We start from the raw sequence: 13608 nt of genomic DNA on the forward strand, positions 1-13608 counted from the left end.
TGACAAGCAGGGAATACAAAGCAAGAGCCTCTGGCTGTTAATTGACAATAGCCAAGGCAGAGGAACTTACCATTACAAAACTACTCTAAAAGCCATTTTAAGCTAATCAAGCCAAAGAACTGATTCCTGGAACCTGTCATGACACAGCCATTGAGTCAATCAAGTCAAGGGTAGACTGCCGAAGCTGCACCATGGGGCAGAACCCCCAGTGACTGTGACTGACAGCTGTCATGCACTACTCAAGACCCACATGGAACAGCAAACTCCAGATTGGGTGGCCAAGATGATGCTGGGGGATCACAGAAGTCTGCCAGAGAAGGATAAAAGGCAGTGAAGTGAGACCCTCAGTGGCACCCTCTTTCTTTGACCAGCTCCCAAACCAAGTGACTAAGAGGACAAGCCAGTGACTCCCTTCTGGAGAAGACATAACCTTGGAGGAAGCTTCAGCTGGCCATCAGTAGCAGACTCCAGCACCTCGGATAGGTAGATATATTAACATCAGTCCTCTCACAAACTACAGCAGTTACTATATAGGTTTGAATGACTGTGTGTGTGTATGTGTGTGTGAGTAGAAGAGTGATATCCCTTTTGGTTCCAATCCTGTGCAGGGTATAATAATTACATGTCCCCATACAATAAACTTGATATTGGAGATCCTGTGAGTTGGTCTTAATTGCCAACAGACTTAGGAGGCAACAATTACTCGGGTCCAGCAGCCACCATGCCATGTGTATTCAGTATTTCCATGTTTCAAAATGGTGGCAGGGGCGCTTTAAATAGACCTTGTCAAACAAGTTAATTAGCATGTGTCAGAGCAGAGCTCTATCATGTGTATAGATGTCCTAAGATACTAAAAAAATTGAACAGAAAAAAATGCCTGTGAGAATTTATAGTGTAATATCTGAAAGTTTTAGTTTAATTAACAGACTAATAGATTTTAAAATGAGAAGGAACTACAAATTCAATTTCTAGAGTCTGACAATTTGTTTTTAGTAATGCACTTTGTAATGGTGTGGGGTCCCCAGCATGAGTGACTGGTGCCTCCTGAATCTGGGGGGCACCTGCAGAAGCCGCCAATGGTGGCAGCCCTGTCGGGGGGTGGGGGCACCAGCACTACCGACACCATCAATGTCAGCCACCGGGGGGGGCACCGGCCCCTTCGGGGGGGGCACTTGCACCCCCTTGCACCACCTACTAGTCGCCTATGGTCCCCAGGGATGGCCATGATGTCCCTAGGGCTCCATGACCATGTCTGGTCTGCCCTGTGGGCACCTTCTTATCTTTCCTGCCACATCTTGTTGGTTAAAATAACAAGGTCAGAGGCTGTCCACAAGTTTCTGTGTTGTCACGGTCCAGCAGAAGCCCACTAGACCCTGCTGGTCTTGGATCCCTGGTCAGGTCTCACTCAAAGTCAGTGCCTTACGGGACACCCTAAGCCTTATGGGCTAGATGCATGGCTCCAAAACCTCCCCTTTACCATGCCCCATGCCTTGTAGGTCGTATATGGATAACATCCCTGTGCTGGGGTCTTGTCTTAATTCAGCCTTTGGTTGTCACTGGGTGCCAGGCCCCTGTCACTGCACCCCTCTGGCACTGGGCCCTCTGCGGCCCTGTTGCTGTGCCCCTCTGGTGCTGGGCCCTCTGCAGCCCTCCGCAGCTTGCACCCCATTGGCTCTGGGGTCTATACAGCAATGTGCCCCAATGAGGCCTCCTCCTCTCCTATTAGCGTAATCCTGGCCCACTGGTGCAAATAAAAGCCCCCGGGCTACAACATAACAATAATGATGGAGTTCACACTTTTCCCCTTTAAGCAGGCAAACTTCTCCCTTAGTATTGTGTGCCTCCTAACCCCAGGTAATTTATGAGCTCCTGGAGCCCTATTAATTTTGTAGGTAGCAGATCAGGCAACCGCACATTCCTAGGTAGCTCTTTTGCACAGGAGTTGCTCCCTCTGGTGAGTGCCAGTGAACTGCCTCCACCCATCTGCAGGTCTTATATGTGCCCAGGGCTCTGCCTCCTTCTGGTCAGCTGACCGTGTGCAGGTGTTACCTAATTCATTAGCCAGCTGCCTGGGTACCCTGCAGCTCTGGAGCTCTGCCTTGCTTGCAGAGCTCTCTAGCTAGCTGCTTTTATTCTTAAAGGAGCAGACTTGCTTTAGCACCCTGCAACACACTTCTTCCAGAAGGCATCCACTCTTGATCTGAAGTCATCAAGAGATGGCTAATCTCTATTACTTTATTATAGTGGTTAAGCACTGTCAATGTTACAATTTGATTCTTTTTTTTTTTCCATCTGTCCTTAATTATATCTTTTTTTTGTTTGTTTTTTGGGGGTTTTTTTGCTTAAACTATGCTTCCGTATTTATAAATTGAATCAGTACTTTGCAATTTGAGGTTCCGTATATTGGGATATATTTCATTAGGTAAGTATATTTCCAAGCTATATATTTTTTACAAAAATTAAAATAGTCAATAAGGTTCTCTTGGCACTTCTTTTGCTGTTAAAAAATCTTAGCTTTTCAAATAAGATTCCAGATACAAAAATGACCTTCAAAGAAGAATGAACTTTGTATGTTGAAGAAAAAATCTGTATAGTGCTGCAAGCTCATACTACTGAAGAGTGTATCAAATTTTCTATGAAGTTGGGGCCTGTTCAAATGTATTCATAGTTCCTGCATTAAGAAATGTCAATATTTATCATTAAGATAAAAAATGAATTTTAACTGCCAAGTATCTGTTCACTCAACCTGTGGTTCAAATTCTGCATTTAGTCACTACGGGCACCTATACATTTACCACATGTCTGCTCTTATGTGTGCTAATTAGCACATGTTGGAGCAGACTCAATCAATCAAGTCTGCTGAAGCATGCTCCAGCAGCTTCTACATCACATGTATTTTGCATCCCCACACTTCAAAATGGTGGCAGGGATGATTTAACTCAAGCTCATTGAACAAACTTTAGTTAAAGCACCCCTGCCACCATTTTGAAGTGTGGGATGCTAAATACATATGACTCTGTAAGTAGTTTAATTAGAGTGGCTCCTGAGAGCTGCCCATCCCTGAGCATATGAAAAGACACCCTATAGTCTATATTCTATGTTGTGAAGGTATTTTAAAAACATGGTTTAAACGAAGGTACAGTATGTAAAAATTCATAAGGTGATATATTCAATTGTAATATTAGTATCCTGAAGATGTTACTAAGACCCATGCAGCTGGGAACACTAGCCATTTTTCTCATAATATAGGTGGGGGGGGGAGAATCTGTATTTTCATTACCCAACAGTCAAAGTGATTTCAGAGACAAAATATACAAGAGAGTGCCTCTTGAAAATATAATCCCAAATTAATATTCTTAAAAATAATTCTATAATTCAGAAAAAAAATTCTATAATATAACACATTTGTAGTCAGTCTTTGCATTTTTAGCCCTGACAAGATAATGATATACTACTAATATTTCTATTTACCATATAAATGTAATATAATATTTATCATATCCACTAGGTTTAACAATCATTTCCCATGAGAAATTTTACAAGAATTTTTACATTTTCAAGTAATTTTTGTTTTGAACAATTTTAATTGTTTTTCAAACCAAAACCCAAAATATTGCAGATAACCACATTTCATGAAAATGTTTCCAACTGCTCAAATCATTTTTTTAAATGAGAAATGTTCTTACCTGTTTTAGATTCTTCATAGAAAACAAGAACATTTCTATTAAAATGAAACTTCTGCAAAAATTTTAAGTTGGGGTAAAAAGATGCTTTTTACTGGAGGAAAATTTGAATGATCTTGTATTACATTCCCCCAGTTATGAATAGTTTAAGGGGTTTGGGACTCAGACTCACCTGACCTATCCCACTTTTCCACATAAGGGTAAATAAATATGAACTCCCATGACAGGAAACTTTGGATTTAGAACCAATGGTTCACTTGGGTAAAAATGACAGCCTTTAGCCAGTTAGGAAATAAATTCTAAAGAGAATGGTTTGGGGTTTGAGTGATCCATTGAAAAGCAGCAGGAACAGCCTCAGAAAAAAGTAGTAAGTAAGGCATAAAGCCAGAAACAGATCTGAAGTCAAAGCCATGGAATTAATGCTACTGGACTGGAAGCAGCCCATGGGCTATATTGTCAGTACCTCTGCAAGAATCACATGGAGGCACCTATGCCAGTTCATAGAAAGATGTGAACAGGGTTCACTGCTTTTTTTATAGGAGGGAAAGCAGCTGTTTCCTATAATAGTGGTTAGTATGCTTGTCCAGAAAGTGGAAGACATAAATTATTCTATTTTCACCTAAGTGGATTCAAATCCACAGATGCCACCTTCTTGGAGAATGCCCTAATCACCAGACTGTAGGTTAAGCTGGGTAGGAACACCTGCCAATTCCATGTTAAAAATAAGCTACCTAAAAATAGAACACAAGTTCCAGGTTCCAGTCCTGCTCCCAGGGTCATGTCTGATTTTTATCCAATGATTTGTAATTAAAAAAGATATAAGAATAGTTCTGCTGGAGAGATGTTGTCAGTGGAATGGTTTTATCTTAGGACACAATCTGAAGTTTGCCATCACAGGTAGTAATAAATTAACTTTTAATTTACAAGAAAAAATTACATTGGAATTAAAGGGATAATTATTTCCAAGAAGGTAACTAATTAGTAACTTTGTAATTGTACAATGAAAACAAATCAGCCAGCAATGATAAATATGTAAAAAATAACTACATAGTGGTTGGAATAAGTTCCTAATTAGATACACAATTCATGTGACAAGAAGCTGATGGAACAAAATAAAATATTAAGATTAAACTTAAATTGCCTTCATGGCAGTCATATGACTTAGCTGATACAAGATCACCTTGGGCACATCTACACATGCAATATATATGCAGAAATAAGATTTGGAATTCATTGCTCTGAGGTGCTGTGTTTGCACATATGCCTTGGACCACAGCATGTTGAGCTGGGAGAGTGCAGCCCTGGTTGACAGGGAGCCCTGGGGGCCAGCCTGTCAGCCTGGGGCTGCTCTGATCTGGCCCAACGTACTGTGGAGGGAATGGTTGGGGCACAAAAGTGCTTCCTTCATGGCCCAGCTAGCCCTGACAGCATCTACAAGTGCATTGCAATAGTGTAAATAACTCTTCTGTAGGATAATACTGGTGTCTAGCAGTACTATCTTATGGTGGGGTTAATCTAGTTTACTCCATTCTAATAGCATTGCACATGTAGATGGTAATGTTTTGCTGCAGAGCTAATTCGTCAACATGGCAGTAAACATCTTATGTAGACATGCCCCTGCCCACTATCTCCTTAAGAAATTGGATTCTGAGAGGTAATTCACAGAAGAGTCTCTGTTAGAGAAATCCCTGCTGGAACTAATAGCCATGATAAATAATAAGGAAGGGAGTGTTGAAATAGTGATCAAAAGTGTATGTTACAGTTTCTCCATGTGTATATTACAGTTTACTAGTGGAGATGTCAAGAGAGGGCTAAACTCATGAATATTCATAATTGCCATCCCATTGCTTCCCCACTGCTTGGGGAAGGCATATTTGAAATTGGAAGTTAGTGAAATAAAAAATGAAAACAAGAGGAAGAAAACTGCCCAATAAGGGGAAATAGAACAAATGAGGAAAATGACATCTATTCTAAAAACTTTTTCAGGGATAAATATCTAAGCTAGAGAGAGATCTGAGCTCCTGTCCAGTGTGCTTGTCATGCCTGATAAGCATCAGTTTGAGCATAATTAGATGATTTCTAGAGAGGAAATTAAGACAAGACTGCTATCAGAAAGAACTGGGTTCCTGATTGTGTAGGGGTGGGGGGAATTAAACAAACTAATGGATTAGGGGGGAAAAGTCATACTGAAATATGGCTCTTTAAGTGAAAGTGACATCATAGGATTCTATCAGCTATTATTTCCTAGCTATTTTTCTGGTTTGCAAGTTATATTATTCTAATTATTGGCCCTACAAACTGGATTCTTTAAGTTAAATTATATTCTTTCAAATTCACACATCAGCAATTGTTATAAAGATTCCAAAGACAAAACTGCCTTCAATTACACCTAGTTACTGGTTACAATTACACCACAGTTACACTTTGTTCTTGTGTTAAATTCAGTCCATGTATAAACAGACGAGTTCATTAATTTCTATTGACTGAATTTAAAATCACTGTTTTTAAAATTCACTACTCTTTGGTACAAATTCATCCTTCATGTATCTCTACTGAGGTCATGGACATATCGATCACTTAGCACAGTGTGAAAAAGGCTTACCTTGTGAAGCCGGGAGGCAATGGGACACTGCCTGGAGGAGCAAAGCTGGAGAAAGTGAAACCATGGCAGGCAGAGCTGCCGCAGATACAGTTCAAAGAGAAAAAGAGCAGACAAGCTGGAGGGAGCCGGGAACGGCTCCCGCATTGATTTGGATGTGCTTTGTAGGGGCATGCCGGGGCCGATTGGCTGGACGGACGCCTGGAGCCAGGCTAAAAAGAACACCAACCCGGGGGACCAGAAGTGGAGTCCCCAGTGCAGCAGGGTGGGCAAGAGCCCATGGGAAATCCACAAGGGAAGCCCTGGTGGGCACCTTAGGAAGGGGTCACTCCAGGACTTCATAGGCAGCCTAGATCAGAGGCACCATCCACGGAGCCACTGTAGACAGCCTTGACCTCCAACGAAGACTGGAGCCTGGTGGGACCCAGCAGCATGGCAGGTCAGCCACAGCAGACAGACAATCAAATCCAAGGCCAGAAGAGGGGCAAGGCACCCAAGTACAGGGCGGTGCCAAGCACGGATGCTATGTAGACGAAGAAAGACTTCATTCACCCTGATATCTTCTGTGAGGGCAATAAAGCAGTGCACAGGAAATCCAGGAAGTTTTTGGAGAGTGTTGGGGACAACTTCCTGTTGCAATTGTTGGAGAGGCCAACTAGGGACTCTGTTCTTTGAATTGGGATAATCTAAATGACATAGCATATTTGGATTTATAATTCAGGTTATTTTGCTCAGATGCATCACTTAATACTTATCTACACTGAAATTCACCTGCCATTTAGTTGCCCATTTGCTCAATCATGCCACATCCTTCTGTAGTTCCTAACAGTCCACCTTGGTGTTTATCATAATTTTGTGTCATTAGCAAATTTGGCCATCTCACAACTCACTCCCTTTCTAGATCCTTTGTGAATATGTTAAACAACCCTAGTCCCAGCTAAGATCCCTGGAGGACCCTGCTGTTTACTTTTTTCCATCCTGAAAACTGAACATTTATAATCACTCTGCTTTTTATCTTGGAGTTAATTTCTAATCTAGAAACAAACATTCCCTGTAATCCCATCACTACCTAACTGATTTAAGAGCTGTCTGTTGGGGGACCTTGTCCAAGGCTTTTTGGAAGTCCAAATATGCTATGACATCTAGATTGCCCCAATTCAATTGCTTATTAATACCCTCAAAAAGCTCTACCTAGTAGGTTGGTGAAACATGATTTTCCTTTGACAAAGTCATGTTGATTTCTCAATGTCACATTCATTCAAATGCTGAACAATTATTTTATTATTATTATTACTGTTGTTTCTGCCAGTTTTCCAGGAACAGAAGTTAGTTTCACTGGCATGTAGTTCCCTGAATCCCTTCTAGAGCCATTTGAAAATACGGGGGGTCACATTGGTAACCTTCCAGTTCTCTAGTACCAAAGCTGTTTTTAGTGATACGTGAAAGGCTCCTGAACTACAGCCTGGGTCAGCTCTGTGAAGCTCAGCTAGGCTCCTGCTACGAAGTCCTTTTTAAGTGCAGCTGACCCAGTTACAATAATCAAGACCCTAACCCTAACCCTCAGCCCTTTCCCTCTGATTGGTCCTGGAGCTGGTTTTAAGGAACTCCTCCAGCACCTGACCCTTGCTGCACAACACATTGATCTTCAGTCTCTGAGCAGATCAGGTCTTAGTAATATCTCTGGATTCTCTGGTTCCTGACCATGCTTTTGGCTTCTTACTACATTTTGGCTTTGGATTGTCCTTGATGACTTGAACCCTGGCTCCTGACCCTGATTTGGCTTGCTCTTGGGCTTCTCCCTGTGGACTATTCTTCAAATTTGGTAACTAGCTTTCTGACTTCCAGCTCCTGACCCTGGCTTATACAGGTGTGCAAAGCAGGCCATATTCAATTTGGATTCAGATTTGGCCTTAATCATGGGACACTGATTCAATTAATTGGTTTGGATCACTGTCCCAATTCGATTCAGCCAAATCTGAAGATTTGATGCTGATTTGGAGCGTCAGCGATTCAGCCGTAGACACAGCTTTAAAAGTTTTTCCTGCATACCTTGAGGTATCAGGCATGACTCGTGAATGTTTAGATGGTGGGGCAGATGCAAAGTCCTACAGGAGCATGGGAGGGTCCCCCGCATGCTCGGCAGTGGACCCAGAAGTGGACTGGAAATATTTCCAGTCCACTTTGAGGTCCACTGCTGAGCATGCAGAAGACCCACTCCCATACTCCCCTGGCTCAGCGATTAGCCATGGGGGGACCCCAAATGACTTCCACACCCAGGAGGCACCAGTTACTGAAGGGGGAGGGTCACCCGCACATTCTTCAGTGAACCTGGAAGTGCTTCTTGTCCAGTTCCGGGTCCATTGCTGAGTGTGCTGGGGACCCCCCATACTCCCATGGGACGCTCCATCTGCCCCATGATCTCAGGGTTCATGAACTACCTGGTATGTAGAAAAAACATAAAGCTGTGTCTATGTCTGAATCATCAAATCTCTCCAATTCTCTCTGACTCAATTTGGAGGATTCCAGTTTGATTCAGAGAGATTAAAGGGTCTCCTGATTTGATTCGGATTTGGAGATTCAGCTGCCAAATTGGGCCAAATCTCCACTGAATTGAAACAGTGACTGCAGCTTTGCACAGCCCTACTGGCTTGGCGTTTGGCTCCTGACTTGTTGCTTCTGACCCTGCTACCCCTACAACACCCAGTTACACATCTAGCTCGCTCTGTCTGTAGATGTGTGGACTGTGACAGCAGGTTACATACTACAATTAGGACTTCAGCAGTTTCTGATCTGAGCTCCTTTACGAAACTAGGGTGAATGCCATCAGGTCCTAGTGATTTACTACTGTTTCATTTATCAATTTCCTCTATTATTTCATCAATTCATTGACTTCTCCCTAGAAAGGAGTGGATCTGGTGCTAGAATTTCTCTAACACCTTCCATAGTGAAAACAGATGCAAAGACTAAACTTAGTTTCTTGTAGGGCTGTCAGTTAATCACAATTAACTTATGTGATTAATGCAAAAACAAATTAACATGTTAATTTTTTCAATCATGTTAATCATGGACATTGTTGTGACCAGTGGAGTGGACCAGCTCTGGGCCAGTTGGAACTTGTGCTCACAGCCCTGACTCTGGCCAGTCCTGTGCTTGCTCCAGACTCATCTGCCCATGCTGAGCAGTGGAAGCAGCAGTAGTGGCTGGGCAGAAGCTGCTACTCATCATGGGGGGAAAGCAGCCCATCCCCCTGGCTGCTGTTGGGCCCTTCTTGCTGCAGCCATTCAGAGAACACCTGGGTTGCCCTATGGCTTCTCTTCACTGCTACCACTGACCCCTCTGGGCCACCTAACAGGGTAGTGGTGGCAGTGCAGAGGAGCCCCAGGACAGCCCAGATACAGGCTTTGGGCATGTGCAGCAAGAAGAGCCCAGCAGCGGTGAGGGGGAGCAGTGACTTTTCCTCCACAGTGAGCAGCAGGTTCTGCCTGGCTGCTTCCACTGCTCAGTGTGGGCAGGTGAGTCTGGAGCAGGCACTAGGTTGTCTGGGGTCAGAGCTTGGGCTTTGCGCTGTTGGTAGTGAAGGGGAGAAGCCACAGGGTGTATGGACTCTGGGCTGTTGGGTGGGGGGTGCTATTTTTTAACTGTGTGTTTAAAATTAAGATTAATTGTGACTATTTATTTTAATCCTGTAATTAATTGAGATTTTTAAAAATAGTTTGTCAACACTAGTTTATTGGCAATGACCTTGTCATCCTTTAGTGCCCCTTTTACACCCTGATCATCCAAAGGTCCAACTGACTCCTTGGCAAGTCTTTGGCTTCTAAAATACTTAAAGGATGATTTAATGTTACCTTTTGTGTCTGTAGAAAATTGTTTCTAAAGCTATAGTCTGAGTTTTAAATGGAATACAGATTAAAGACAATTAGTATGGTGTTACATGACCAAAGTAGGCCTGAGTCTGATTTCTGAAGAAACTTTTGACTTTTTTAGTGTTTACAGAAGTAATAAAGTACAGAAAATGTAGAGGCTAGTTCTGCTGTTTGTAGATAACATGAGGGAAATATTACTCAAAGCTTTTCTTAATTCAAATTTGCAGTAATTAACATTGTGAAATAAATCTTATAATTCATTCAAAATAAGATATTGATGAAAATCCTCATCCTATTGAACCTGATAGCAACATGTCCATTGATCTCTCATAGTATTAAGGATTAAGGTATACAATAGAAAACATTTTTGAGGAGAGTTCTCTAGGGATACAGAACAGTTTGATCTTGGGTAAAGCAAAAGTAATAGTAGACTTTCCAAAGAGCAATAACTAAATAAGGAAACAAGTACATATGAAATGGTTCTTTTTTGTAATATATTCAACAGGATTAGGAACAAAGGAGTTAAGAGGGCAGTTCATAGCACTTCATAACATCAAAACTCAGTGAAGTTTGTTATTTTTAGGGAGATATATGAGGCACACATTTTCAGCAGTTATTGACTAGTAACTCTGAGTCAGACTAATATGTGTTTCAACAAAGTATTAGTATAAGCACGTGCTAATTTGTCAATTGTTATGTGTCAAGAGACTGTCTTTCAAAGTTGTGCAAGTACCTTTTTGATCACATACTGTACAATTATGTGCTCAGGTGCCCAGTTAGATAGCATTCTATTTTCATATTAGAATACACAAAGAGGAAATGCATGCTAGGAATTTTGTTGTACAAATACCTAACAGAATAATAGAGTCAAATTAGTTGCTATGTTTCCCTTTTGTGTTCTGAATGTATAATTGCTTATTTGGTTCAAAATGCTCATATATATGTGTATGCTGAGTGGCATTTCAGAATTTGCTTAATTCCCATATTTGTTGATCATATTAACTAAGAAAAACCTATTCCTATGAAGTGGAGCTTTGATAGAATTTTTTTAAATCTTCTAATGGACAAGTTTTCTGCTAGCTTTCCCTTTTTCTTTTTTTTACATATATATATTTATATATATATGTGTGTGTGTATACACATATATATTTTTACACACACATAGATAGATAGATAGATAGATAGATAGATATAAAGGCTGTAGTCAGTCTGGTAATTGTATCTGTTAGTAGATTCTTCTCAATTAGTGTTCATATCCAATATCTTTTATACTTTTACACAATATATACTATTCTTTCTTTCTTTATTCATTCCTTTTTCTTCAGTTTATATCTGGAGGTCAAATCAGAGAGAGAGAGAGAGAGAGAGAGAGAGGAAAAATGTGCTCATAGTTCAAAAAGCAAAAAGTGAAAGTAAATACTTCATAAAGACTTGATAGAACAATATATATTCACAAAGTATTTACTCACAGACTATTTGTTGATTTCTAGTATATTTTTAAAGATTCTTACAAACAAAACATGACAATTTTACCAACCACTCATATTTACTCTGAAAAGATTCACATTTTCAAACAAAAATTGAATTTACCAAATTCTATTACAGTGAAAGTATATTTTAGTTTAGTAGTTCAAAATGTGAAGTTTCCCTTTAGTGACTCTCTTCTAATAGTTGTTTTGTATTTTCATGTTCTCTGAATTTTGAAAAACAGTAATATGTGTTCAGGAGATCCACAACCATGTTTTTACAACACACATTCTGTGCCAAAAAAATTCCTAGTAGGAGGATGAATCAACAGTGTGTTTATTGAAAGTAAAAACAAAAGATGACTCATCATGTAGTCTGACCTCACTAACATTTCTAGTAGCTTTTATTCTATATTATTTCCCAACTTGATTTACAGACATACACTGCTCCAGAGGATGACCAGTATATATGCAGATTGAATGAAAAATTTGAAAAATTATTTTAAAAGAGAAGCTGAAAATTTGGTATTAAAAGGGAAAAAAAATGGGAAAATGGAGCAGTCCTAGAGTTTGCTGTCATAGCTATGTGAATTGTTAACAGCTTAAGTAAGGAACTAGAGGAAGTCATTTGTAACCTAAAATAAGAATATATTTTGTAATAGTGTAAAATCTAAGAACTGTGGGTGCTTATACACATGCAGCAAGGCTGCACTGACACTCTCTAATTACAGCATATTGGAGCAAACTCAATTAATCAAGTCCGCTGGAGTGTGGTAATTACTGCACTCCAGCAGACTCCATGTATCAATGTCTCTGCACTGAAAAACAGCAGCGGGCACTTTAACTAAAGTTCGTTCAATGAGCTTCAGTTAAAATTCCCCTGCTGCCATTTTTCAGCATGGGGACACTGATACATGTGACATTCTGGGTGCTTTAATTAGAGCAGCTCTCCCACCCCCATACCACTAACTCTGCAGCTTCTAGCTTTATGTGCCTGCCCCCTCAACCCTTCTCTCACCCCCCCAAGGAGGGATAGAAACCTGCGCTGGCTCACTAGCCCTACAGTGGCAATTTACAGCTGTAGCACCTAGTCCTGCCTCTGCTCACCAGGCTTCTAGTGGAAAGTCATAGCTGTGCAGGTTGGGGGGCAGTCAGAGAAGGTTTTTAGCCTTAAGCCTGAACTCAAGTTAGTTGAACCCTGATCAACATTTGAGCAGCTCAAGGTGCAACATGTAACAAGGCTCTGACATTTCATTTTGGATTTAAACATTTTAAACTGTATTATTACATAACATTGAAGGAAATATTACAAAAAGCAAAAATGTTGAATTTCTTTGCCCCAAAGGCAAACAATTCAGCAAACTGAGGTGAATTCTCAAAACAATATAGTCTTAATGAAGCTACATTTTTCACTGGGAAAAAAAATAGGGCTGAAAATATTGCCCAGTTTTACATATCAGTTTTAAATATTTTATACAAACAAAGTCATCTACTTTTTTTCTTTATTGGAGATATCAAAAGAAAGATTAAAAAACATTTTATATTGTTCTAAAAAATAGTTGTATTCACCATATGCACTTTTCTTTCATTATTATTGGGCAATGAACAAGGAGGCATAAATGCTGAGTTTGACTGAGGATTTGCAACTCTCACTGAGGTCAGCGGAACAGCAGATGCTCAGCACCTATCTAGATTTGACATCAAATGAAAAATTCTCAGTATAATCAGTAAAGTTTTATGAATAATCTTGCTAGCCTGTATTTATTATTTATTAATTCCTAGCTTTTTTTGGCATAGCAAGGACCGTATTTTAAGGGAGAGCTAGATAACTTTCTATTATTTTAAATACATATATGGTACTCATAGCATCAGAGCTCCTAATCATCTTTTCGTGAATTTAATACATTTTTGGCACAGAACTTCTTTGAAGTAAGGACATTTTGGAGCAACAAAGATTGTATGTGATCCTCAGCAAATCCACTAGAGTTTGCAGT

This window comes from Alligator mississippiensis, chromosome 1, assembly GCF_030867095.1.
Source record: "Alligator mississippiensis isolate rAllMis1 chromosome 1, rAllMis1, whole genome shotgun sequence".
In the NCBI taxonomy this organism is placed as follows: Eukaryota; Metazoa; Chordata; order Crocodylia; family Alligatoridae; genus Alligator; species Alligator mississippiensis.